The 10843-nt window shown below is 38.8% G+C and overlaps 1 long non-coding RNA gene across 1 annotated transcript; it reads left to right on the forward strand.

The window, feature by feature from the left end:
• The first annotated feature begins 260 nt into the window (after nucleotides 1–260).
• LOC126497296 (uncharacterized) lies at nucleotides 261–9682 on the forward strand. The gene is made up of 2 exons (XR_007590566.1): nucleotides 261–323; nucleotides 7963–9682. It is a non-coding gene; the product is annotated as an uncharacterized lncRNA (long non-coding RNA).
• Nucleotides 9683–10843: the final 1161 nt, after the last annotated feature.

Raw genomic sequence — 10843 nt, forward strand, 5'->3', positions numbered from 1 at the left:
AAGGAGTCTAAATAATGTAGAGAGTAACTACAATTATAAAATCTTCAACTCCGTCAAAGATCTGAGAAGGGAATAAATATTACTTAACAAACGAGATATAACCAAAATGTGCAACAATTGACAGAGACAATTGATTACCTGGGCAATCACCCAAAGTTCGTTTGCAATGTTGAGTCAACCAACTTTGGCTAAGGCCTAACATAACTGACATACCATTACTGAAGGCAAGGAACTTTTCAAAATTATCTTACCCTGTCTTGGCAGGATATGACAGTCCTGTTTTATCCATTGATGCACGCTCTGTATCTCTGTCAGTGGTTGAGGTATGGGCTTTTCTTAACCCAAAGGCCAGTTCTACCAAGAAGACAAGCTCCCAGTGGAGTGTCTTTGGTGCTCAACGTTCTCTCAGGAATAGAGCAGTGTTGCCAGGAGCAATTGTGTCTCACTATCAAGAAACTCTGAGTTATATTAAAGGCCATATTCTACAGATCTTCAAAGAGGTTGAAGATTATCTATCTATACTGAGTATAATATCTATATATCTAAAGAACCTGATTAGTCTAATTATAAATGACAAACTTAGATGACTATTAATCTATATAATTCTCAATATCTATCTAACTTAAAGACTAAGACAATAAACAACTGTGTAACAAATGAGGATAATGACCTCCAAATATAAACATTGTACAAATATACATTGCAAAATGGTAAATATATATCAATACACAAACATTATATAAGTATCTTAATCAGAGGTAGAAATGTACACTGAAGTATGGTAAATATATAAAATTATATATCAATACAATATATGTCAATACATAAAAAATGTTTTAAACACAGGTAGAAACATGCATGCAGACAATAGTCAATATAATTTAACTTTGTATCAATATACAAGAATCGATACCAACATATTTGTCTAAAAACAGTAATTCACAACTATAAATCTATTATCCCATCATCCCTCTTTTTATTTTCTAAATGATCCCTGAGCTTATAAAATTTCTCCCCCAACCTCCCAACCCCTAAATGATGTCCCTAAACCCAAGGGCAAACTTTACTGTGAAAGGGGACATCGTCCTCTAGAAATACTTCCAGCTGTCATGGGGCGACGTTCTTTCTGGGGGATCCTGTGAAAGTAAAATGATGGTTAAATTTCAAGGTCCATGTCTTTTTAAATTGCAAATAGTCTCTGAGTATTTTGTGGAGGTCTGGCCAGAATGTTGTACAAGATGTGCAACATTTCAGCTAACCAAGTTGGGATCCTCTTGTGCAGCTGGTACCAAAAACAGGTCTTGTAGTAGCACTATCATTATCATGATGTCATATCAACCAGGTAGAGTTGTTGTTGTGAGGCCCCATCTTCTTCCTGGAAACTTCAAATGTCACTTCAGGAAAAACTCCATTGTTCATTGTAAAAAACTTAAACATTAATCATATAGACATATATAGACATACATATATATTCAATGAAAGGCATGATAGATATGAAGAAAAGCAAACATGTTTTCTAAACTCATATTTCTTTCTGTCCCATATCATGGCTCTTTACATGAGACAGAAACTCCAGAAACTCTGGGTTTTTCTCTTACTAACAGGCTTGGAAATGGAGAGAGACTGAGCAAGAGTCCAACTTCAAAACCAGCTCTACATATTTATAAAGAAATGTTTAATAAGACATATATATATAAATTAATACTTACAAAATGTGTCCATCCATCAGTAATTAAATATTCAGGGTCCCTTAAAGTCTTTGAAGATCAATATTTTCCTGTGGAGATAAGAAAAGAACCCTGCCCCCAACCTATCTGTATTCCTTACCATCAGTATGCTCGCCAACCTTGTGAAAGAATTGTTATTTATCTTTTCCAAATGGCTTTTCTTCTTCATACCGAACCTTTATTAGTTTTGTCGGTATCCACAATTGTTCCTCACCTGTGGAGATAAGAGCAAAACCCCTTCCCCAACGCAGCACATCTCCTGGTTTCCATTGTGAGGTCAGCACATCCTTGAAATAAACTGGTTGATTTAGTTCAGTAGACTTTTCCATTATCCAATGTCTTTCTGCAGCCGTTGTCCCCTTCTCATTAGCGTTAAGAAAATTCAAGGTTAACAAAGCATTATGTAACCTATTTCTGGGGGTGTTTTCCACCCCTTTCTGTTTATTCAACATATCTTTTATAGTTCGATTTGATCTTTCTATGACTGCTTGACCTGTAGGATTGTATGGTATACCTGTAACATGCTTGATATTGTAATAGTCAAAAAACCGTTTCATTTTCCTAGAGGCATAAGCAGGACCATTGTCCGTCTTTATTTGTGTAGGTATACCCATGATAGCCATGACTTCTAATAAATGAGTGATTACTGAATCAGCTTTTTCTGAACTTAAAGCAGTTGCCCACTGAAAGCCTGAATAAGTGTCAATGGTGTGGTGAACATACTTCAATTTGCCAAATTCTGCAAAGTGGAACACATCCATCTGCCAGATTTCATTCCTATGGGTGCCCTTTGGATTAGCCCCTGCTGGCAGTGGCGTTTGGTTATAGAAAGAGCAAGTAGGGCATTTCTTTACAATCTCCTTAGCCTGTTGCCATGTAATAGAAAACTCTTTCTTCAAACCCTTGCTATTAACATGATGTTTTTTATGAAATTCAGAGGCTTGTAGCACACTACCAATCAATAACTGATCAATGTCTGCATTACCTTGTGCTAGAGGACCTGGCAGACCCGTATGGGATCGGATGTGTGTTATGTACATAGGGCAGAGCCTGTTCCTGATCAAATCTTGAACCTGGATAAACAATGAGGTTAGTTCTGTATCATCAGGTATAAATTCAGCAGTTTCAATATGTAAAATAACTCTTTCTGCGTATTGCGAATCAGTAACTATATTAATAGGTTCTCTAAAATCCCTTAGCACCATAAGAATGGCATATAATTCTGCCTTCTGGACAGAATCATAAGGACTTTGTTCCACCTTACCCAAGTCTTCCGATTTGTAACCTGCCTTCCCTGTTTTATTGGCATCAGTATAGAATGTACGGGCTCCAGTTATTGGAGCATCACGGACGATTCGAGGAAGGATCCATGAAGTTCTCTTTATGAAGTTAAGCCTCTTGCTTTTTGGATAATTGTTATTAATATCTCCCAAAAAACTAGCACAAGCTCTTTGCCATGGTTCATTATCTTCCCATAATTTCTTTAGTTCATCAGCAGTGAAAGGCACTATAATTTCTGCTGGGTCTATGCCTGCTAATTGACGAAGTCTCAGCTTTCCTTTTATAATTAACTCGGCGACTTTTTCCACATAAGTTTTCAGTTTTTTACTTGGTTTATGTGGTAAAAAGATCCATTCCAAGATAATATCATCTCTCTGCATTAAAATTCCTGTAGGAGAAATTTTGGATGGTAATATGACGAGAATACAATCGAGCTCTGGATTCACCCTGTCCACATGTGCCTGTTGTAATTTTTCCTCAATTATTGTCAGTTCCTTTTCTGCTTCAGCTGTTAATTCTCTGGGACTGTTTAAGTCTTTATCACCTTCCAAGGTTTTGTTCAAATGAATTATTAGATCAGGTGTTATCCCAACAGCTGGTCGTAGACTGGAAATGTCTCCTAACAGTCTTTGAAAGTCATTAAGAGTCCGTAGGCGATCTCTCCTAATTTGTGCCTTTTGTGTCTTAATTTTTTGCAAACCTATTTTATAACCTAAATAATTAACAGAATCTCCCTTCTGTATCTTCTCAGGAGCAATTTGCAATCCCCATTTAGGTAAAAGTATCTTTATTTCTTCAAACAGTCTGTTCAAGGTATCCATGTTTGAATCGGATAACAAGATGTCGTCCATGTAGTGGTATATTATAGATTTGGGAAATTTCTTGCGTATTATTTGCAATGGTTGGTTCACAAAATATTGGCACAAGGAGGGGCTATTTAACATACCCTGGGGGAGGACGGCCCAGTGGTACCTCTTGGAAGGTTGAGAATTGTTGTAAGTAGGCACCGTGAAGGCAAATTTTTCTCTATCTTCTTTTTGTAAAGGTATGGTGAAAAAACAATCCTTTAAATCAATAACTATAAGAGGCCATCCTTTTGGTAATAAAGAGGGCAAAGGGATTCCAGATTGCAGAGGACCCATAGGTTGAATAACCTTGTTGATAGCTCTGAGATCTGTCACCATTCTCCATTTACCTGATTTTTTCTTAACCACAAATACAGGAGAATTCCAAGGGCTGGTAGATTCTTCTATATGTCCAGCATCTAATTGCTCTTGTACCAGCTGTTCTAAAGCCTGTAACTTTTCCTCAGCTAGAGGCCATTGCTTTGTCCATATTGGTTTCTCAGTCAACCATTTTAGAGGCAAGGCTGTTGGTATCTCTGAAGGGGCTTCAATTACTTGTTCTTGTATGGCCCGAATGGCCGGTTTTCTCCGTTTGTAATATCTTTTAATATTATTCTCAGAAATATAGGCTCTAGAAGTAGCAGGAATGTTAATTTGGGTATTCCATTGTTGTAATAGGTCACGACCCCATAAATTCATTGCAATATTGGCTACATATGGCCTTAATTTTCCTATTTGTCCCTCAGGCCCTATACATTCAACCCATCTTGTGCTCTGTCTTACTCGAGATAGGGTTCCAATTCCCAGGAGCTGAACATTTACATTCTGAAGAGGCCAATACGGATGCCAAGATTCTGGGGTAATGATACTTACATCAGCACCTGTGTCCAGCAGGCCAGTAATAAAAATGCCATTTACACACACTCTCAGCTTAGGTCTTTGATCATTTATAGAAGTTTGCCAAAACACACGTAACTCATCTTTCTGCTCATTATCGTTTGTAACAGTAGGCATGAGGTTTCCTAATTGTCCTGACGAGGCACGTTCTCTGCAGAAACTGGAAATGACTGAACCATGTTTGCCATGGGGGCCTGTGAGGCCCCCCCTCTCACGTTTCCCGTCTGTATCAGGTTGCCTTGTCTATCTCTTGTAGACCTGCATTCATTCGTCCAATGTCTACCTTTTCCACATCTTCTACATAAACCTGAAGGCTGAGTCCTCCTATTTCTGTTATTTCTAGAAGATGCATTATTATTATTTCTGAAGATCCGTTGTTTACAATTCCTTTTCATATGACCCATTTTGCCACAATTAAAACATTTGGTATTCTGGTGTCTCCTTTTACCATTGGAAATTGCTTCTTCTACCCATGCTTCAGTGCCATAATCAAATGTATCAACATCCAGTGTATGCAAGACCCATTCTTCCAAGGGTGCTGATCTGAACCTTAAAGGCCCCAAAATCTTTTTGCATTCCACATTTGCATTTTCATAAGCCAAAGACTCAATCATTATACGTCTTGCGTCAGGGTCAGGTATCCCTATTTGCACAGCCTTAGTAAGTCTTTGTAAAAAATCACTAAAAGGTTCTCTCAGACCTTGTTTAATTGTGACAAATGATTCCATTCTCTGTCCTGGGTCTTGTACCCTGTCCCAAGCCCTTAAGGCTGCTGTAGTGCATATGGAGAGTGTGTTTTCGTCCAAATTAGCTTGTTCCTGAGGGTCAGAAAAGCGTCCTTCACCTAGAATTTTATCTAGGGAGATGTCACTTCCCTTCGCCTTTTCTTGCTGTTCTAAAAGTCTAGCCTCTTGCCTGAACAAGCATTTCCATTTTAAGTGCGGCCCACTCTCAAGGACTGCAGAGCTCAGCTGGAGCCAGTCCAATGGCGTAGCTCTGCTTGTGGATGCCCAAGACTTTAGCATCTCTTTAACAAAAGAGGAATGCATCCCGAAAGTCATGACAGCCTGTTTAATTTCTTTGAGATCATTCATACGGACATGCTCCCATGTATCTTCCTTAATGACCCTAGGGTTTCTGGAACCAATCACCTTCTCTGTTGTTATTACTGGAAAGGCAGGTAGAGCTGTAGGTAGAGATTTGTGGAAATTGTCCCGGAGGGATTTACCCACAGATGTAGTTAAAATTTGCCTTTCTACCGTTTGTTCTTCTTCATCAGAATTTAGAAATTCCTCAATCTTTTCAATTCTATTCACCATTGCCTTCTGCAATGTCTGTATCTCCTGTCCAGAATTATGTTCCAAAGCCTTCATTGAGGATTCTAAAGTATGAAGTTTGTCCATTAGAGATAAGTTCTCATCTTTGGACATAATTTTTATGGCATAAACCGTGCCTTCTTGTATTGACAATCTTTCTGCCAATCTGTCATAAGCTTTAGACAAAATCCGATAGTCACATTCAGCAGTTTTGATTCTCTCAGTTACTATTTCAGTTCCTACAGAAAGGGACTGAAGCTTACAACCCAAATCAGCTGTTCCCTCTTCCATAGTAATGAGTTTCTCCTTAATATCAGCCACTAATGTTTCAGTTCCTACAGAAAGGGACTGGAGCTTACGATCCAAATCAGCTGTTCCCTCTTCCATAGTAATGAATTTCTCCTTAATATCAGCCTGTAATGTTTCAGTTCCTACAGAAAGGGACTGGAGCTTACGATCCAAATCAGCTGTTCCCTCTTCCATAGTAATGAATTTCTCCTTAATATCAGTCTGTACCTTTTTTAAATTTTCCTCAGTTGATCGAGTCATGTTAAACAAAGATCTGTTCTCCTCCTGGAGAACTTCAAACTGATTCTTGAGAAGATTGTTGTCATTCTCAATTGTTTTTAAGCGTGCAACCTCTGCTCGTAAAGACTTTATCATATTTCTATTATCAAACCATATAGTGCCAAGGAAAACTACGAATCCCAGAAAGATCCATAGAGGTGGGGTGATAGACACCTCTTGTAAAATCTCCCACATGGTACAATTAAAAAAACTGTTAAATTCTTGAATGGTAACGTGTTCAGACATTTTAATTATAAAAGAAAATTTTTTCTCTTACCTGCAACGACTGGTTCCTGCCGGTGGTGGTCTCTGTGGTTTTGGAGCCTGTCTTGGAACTAGCTCTTGTAGACCAGGTTGGCCTCGAACTCACAGAGATCCGCTTGTCTCTGCCTCCCGAGTGCTGGGATTAAAGGCGTGTGCCACCACAGCCTGGCCGGCCTTGAACTCACAGAGATCCGCTTGCCTCTGCCTCCGGAGTGCTGGGATTAAAGGCGTCTGCCACCACCGCCTGGCCGGCCTTGAACTCACAGAGATCTGCCTGCCTCTCTGGATATTATGGGCCTGAAGGCAGAGTGTATCTCGGACTCAGCCCTGGGGCCCGAGTCATAAACTAAGAAAATGACACCCGGGAGCGTGCTGTGTTAGCTAGCAGGCTACGCGCTTGAGTCGGGGGCAAAATAGCCCGACGTTGGACGCCACAATGTAACGGCGTAAGCGAATGCAGACAGATTGTCAAAATATAGACAGCTTTAATGGAGGAATAGACTTACAGAACCACTGTTCCCGCGGAGACCAGGAAAGCAGAAGAGAGCGCTGGGAGCACGCTCACCAATTTTATAGGAGAACTTTAGCCTGAGGCGAACACGCCCCCTAAGGGGTGGGACTTATCCCTACATCTCCCCCTTTTGTCTAAATAAGACAGAACTAAACCAAATACAACTATATACAATAATAACAAATAAATATAACAAACAATATTGAGAATCAAAAGTTTTGCTAAACATTCTATCTCAAGGAGTCTAAATAATGTAGAGAGTAACTACAATTATATAATCTTCAACTCCATCAAAGATCCGAGAAGGCAATAAATATTACTTAACAAACGATCCAAATGTGTAACAATTGACAAAGACAACTGACTACCTGAGCAATCACCCAAAGTCTCGTTTGCAATGTTGAGTCAACCAACTTTGGCTAAGGCCTAACATAACTGACATACCATTATTAAAGGCAAGGAACTTTTCAAAACTATCTTACCCTGTCTTGGCAGGATATGACAGTCCTGTTGTATCCATTGATGCACGCTCTGTATCTTTGTCAGTGGTTGAGGTATGGGCTTTTCTTAACCCAAAGGCCAGTTCTGCCAAGAAGACAAGCTCCCAGTGGAGTGTCTTTGGTGCTCAACGTTCTCTCGGGAATAGAGCGGTGTTGCCAGGAGCAATTGTGTCTCACTATCACGAAACTCTGAGTTATATTAAAGGCCATATTCTACAGCTCTCCAAAGAGGTTGAAGATTATCTATCTATACTGAGTATAATCTCTATATATCTAAAGAACCTGATTAGTCTAATTACAAATGACAAACTTAGATGACTATTAATCTATATAATTCTCAATATCTATCTAACTTAAAGACTAAAACAATAAACAACTGTGCAATATATGAAGACAATGATCTTCATCTGTAAACAATGTCATTACATATCAAATGTAAACAATGTTATTACATAAATAGTATCAGAGGTAGAAATGTACATTGTGATATGGTAGATGTATCAATACAATATAAGCATATTCTTATACAAAAATAGAGGTAGGAACACTCACATTCAATATTCAATATGTCAATATACAGAAAACAGTACCAATACAATTTTCTAAAAACAGTAACTCACAAATACCAATCATCCCATCAAACCAGTTAATCCCCCCCCTTTTTTTTTTCGAACATACCCCTAATTCCATAAAACATCTCCCCATCCCCTCAACCCCAAACCAACCACTAAAAGATGTCCCTAACCCTGAGGGCAAACTCTGTTGGGAGAGGGGACGTCGTCCTCTAAGATTGCTTCAAGCTGACATGGGGGCGATGTTCTCCTTAGGGGCTCCTGTGAAAGCAAATGATGGTAAAATTCCCAAATTAACCTTTGACCTAAGAAAATTATAACTAGTCCCTGAGCACTTTGAGAAGGTCCGGCCAGAGTGTTGTCAAAAATGTGCACCATTCGAAATTGTCTTGTGCAGTTGGTACCAAAAAACAGGTCTCATATTAGCGCGTAAAAAAGAGAAAAAGAAAAAAAATATTCATGACGTCATAAAAACCAGGTTGAGTTGATGTTGTGGGGCCCCATCTTCATCCTGGAAACTTCAAAAATTACTGTAGGGAAATTTGTTGCTTGTTATGGGAAATTTAAACATTAACAACAAGGACATATTCTGACATATAAAGAAAGACACAGATATGAGGAAAAGCAAAGAAAGTTTATCAAGTATATAATTATCCTCATTCTGTCCCATTTCATGGCTCCTGATCTGAGACAGAAACTCTGAGATATCTCTTATCAACAGGCTTGGAATTGAAGAGGGACTGAGCCATAGTCCAACTCCAAAACCAGCTCTACATATTTATAAAGAAGCGTTCAAAGAGAAAAAAGAAAATATATATATAATCAATACTTACTCATGTTACTGTTGAGTCTTAGTGGGTCGTAACTATTTTCCATCCATCAGTTATTAAATATTCAGGGTCCCTTAAATTCTTTGAAGATCAGTATTTTCCTGTGGAGATAAAAAAAAAAGAACCCTGCCCCCAACCTACCTGAATTCCTTACCATCAGTATGCTCGCCATCCTTGTGAATGAATTGTTATTTATCTTTTCCAAATGGCTTTTCTTCTTCATACCGAACCTTTATTAATTTTGACGGTATCCACAATTGTTCCTCACCTGTGGAGATAAGAGCAAAACCCCTTCCCCAACGCAGCACATCTCCTGGCTTCCATTGTGAGGTCAGCACATCCTTGAAATAAACTGGTTGATTTAGTTCAGTAGACTTTTCCATTATCCAATGTCTTTCTGCAGCCGTTGTCCCCTTCTCATTAGCGTTAAGAAAATTCAAGGTTAACAAAGCATTATGTAACCTATTTCTGGGGGTGTTTTCCACCCCTTTCTGTTTATTCAACATATCCTTTATAGTTCGATTTGATCTTTCTATGACTGCTTGACCTGTAGGATTGTATGGTATACCTGTAACATGCTTGATATTGTAATAGTCAAAAAACCGTTTCATTTTCCTAGAGGCATAAGCAGGACCATTATCTGTCTTTATTTGTGTAGGTATACCCATGATAGCCATGACTTCTAATAAATGAGTGATTACTGAATCAGCTTTTTCTGAACTTAAAGCAGTTGCCCACTGAAAGCCTGAATAAGTGTCAATGGTGTGGTGAACATACTTCAATTTGCCAAATTCTGCAAAGTGAAACACATCCATCTGCCAGATTTCATTCCTTTGGGTGCCCTTTGGATTAGCCCCTGCAGGCAGTGGCGTTTGGTTATAGAAAGAGCAAGTAGGGCATTTCTTTACAATCTCCTTAGCTTGTTGCCATGTGATAGAAAACTCTTTCTTCAAACCTTTGCTATTAACATGATGTTTTTATGAAATTCACAGGCTTGTAGCACACTACCAATCAATAATTGATCAATTTCTGCATTACCTTGTGCTGGAGGACCTGGCAGACCCGTATGGGATCGGATGTGTGTTATGTACATAGGGCAAAGCCTATCCCTGATCAAATCTTGAACTTGGATAAACAATGAGGTTAGTTCTGTATCATCAGGTATAAATTCAGCAGTTTCAATATGTAAAATAACTCTTTCTGCGTATTGTGAATCAGTAACTATATTAATAGGTTCTTTAAAATCCCTTAGCACCATAAGAATGGCATATAATTCTGCCTTCTGGACAGAATCATAAGGACTTTGTTCCACCTTACCCAAGTCTTCTGATTTGTAACCTGCCTTCACTGATTTATTGCCATCAGTATAGAATGTATGGGCTCCAGTTATTGGAGCATCATGGACGATTTGAGGAAGAATCCAAGAAGTTCTCTTTATGAACTTAAGCCTCTTGCTTTTTGGGTAGTTGTTATTAATGTCTCCCCCCAAAAAAATAGCATAAGCTCTTTGCCATGGTTCATTATGTTCCCATA

Source organism: Alexandromys fortis, unplaced genomic scaffold (genome assembly GCF_014885135.2).
Source record: "Alexandromys fortis isolate MF-2015 unplaced genomic scaffold, M_Fortis_MF-2015_v1.1 scaffold_21, whole genome shotgun sequence".
Lineage (NCBI taxonomy): Eukaryota > Metazoa > Chordata > Mammalia > Rodentia > Cricetidae > Alexandromys > Alexandromys fortis.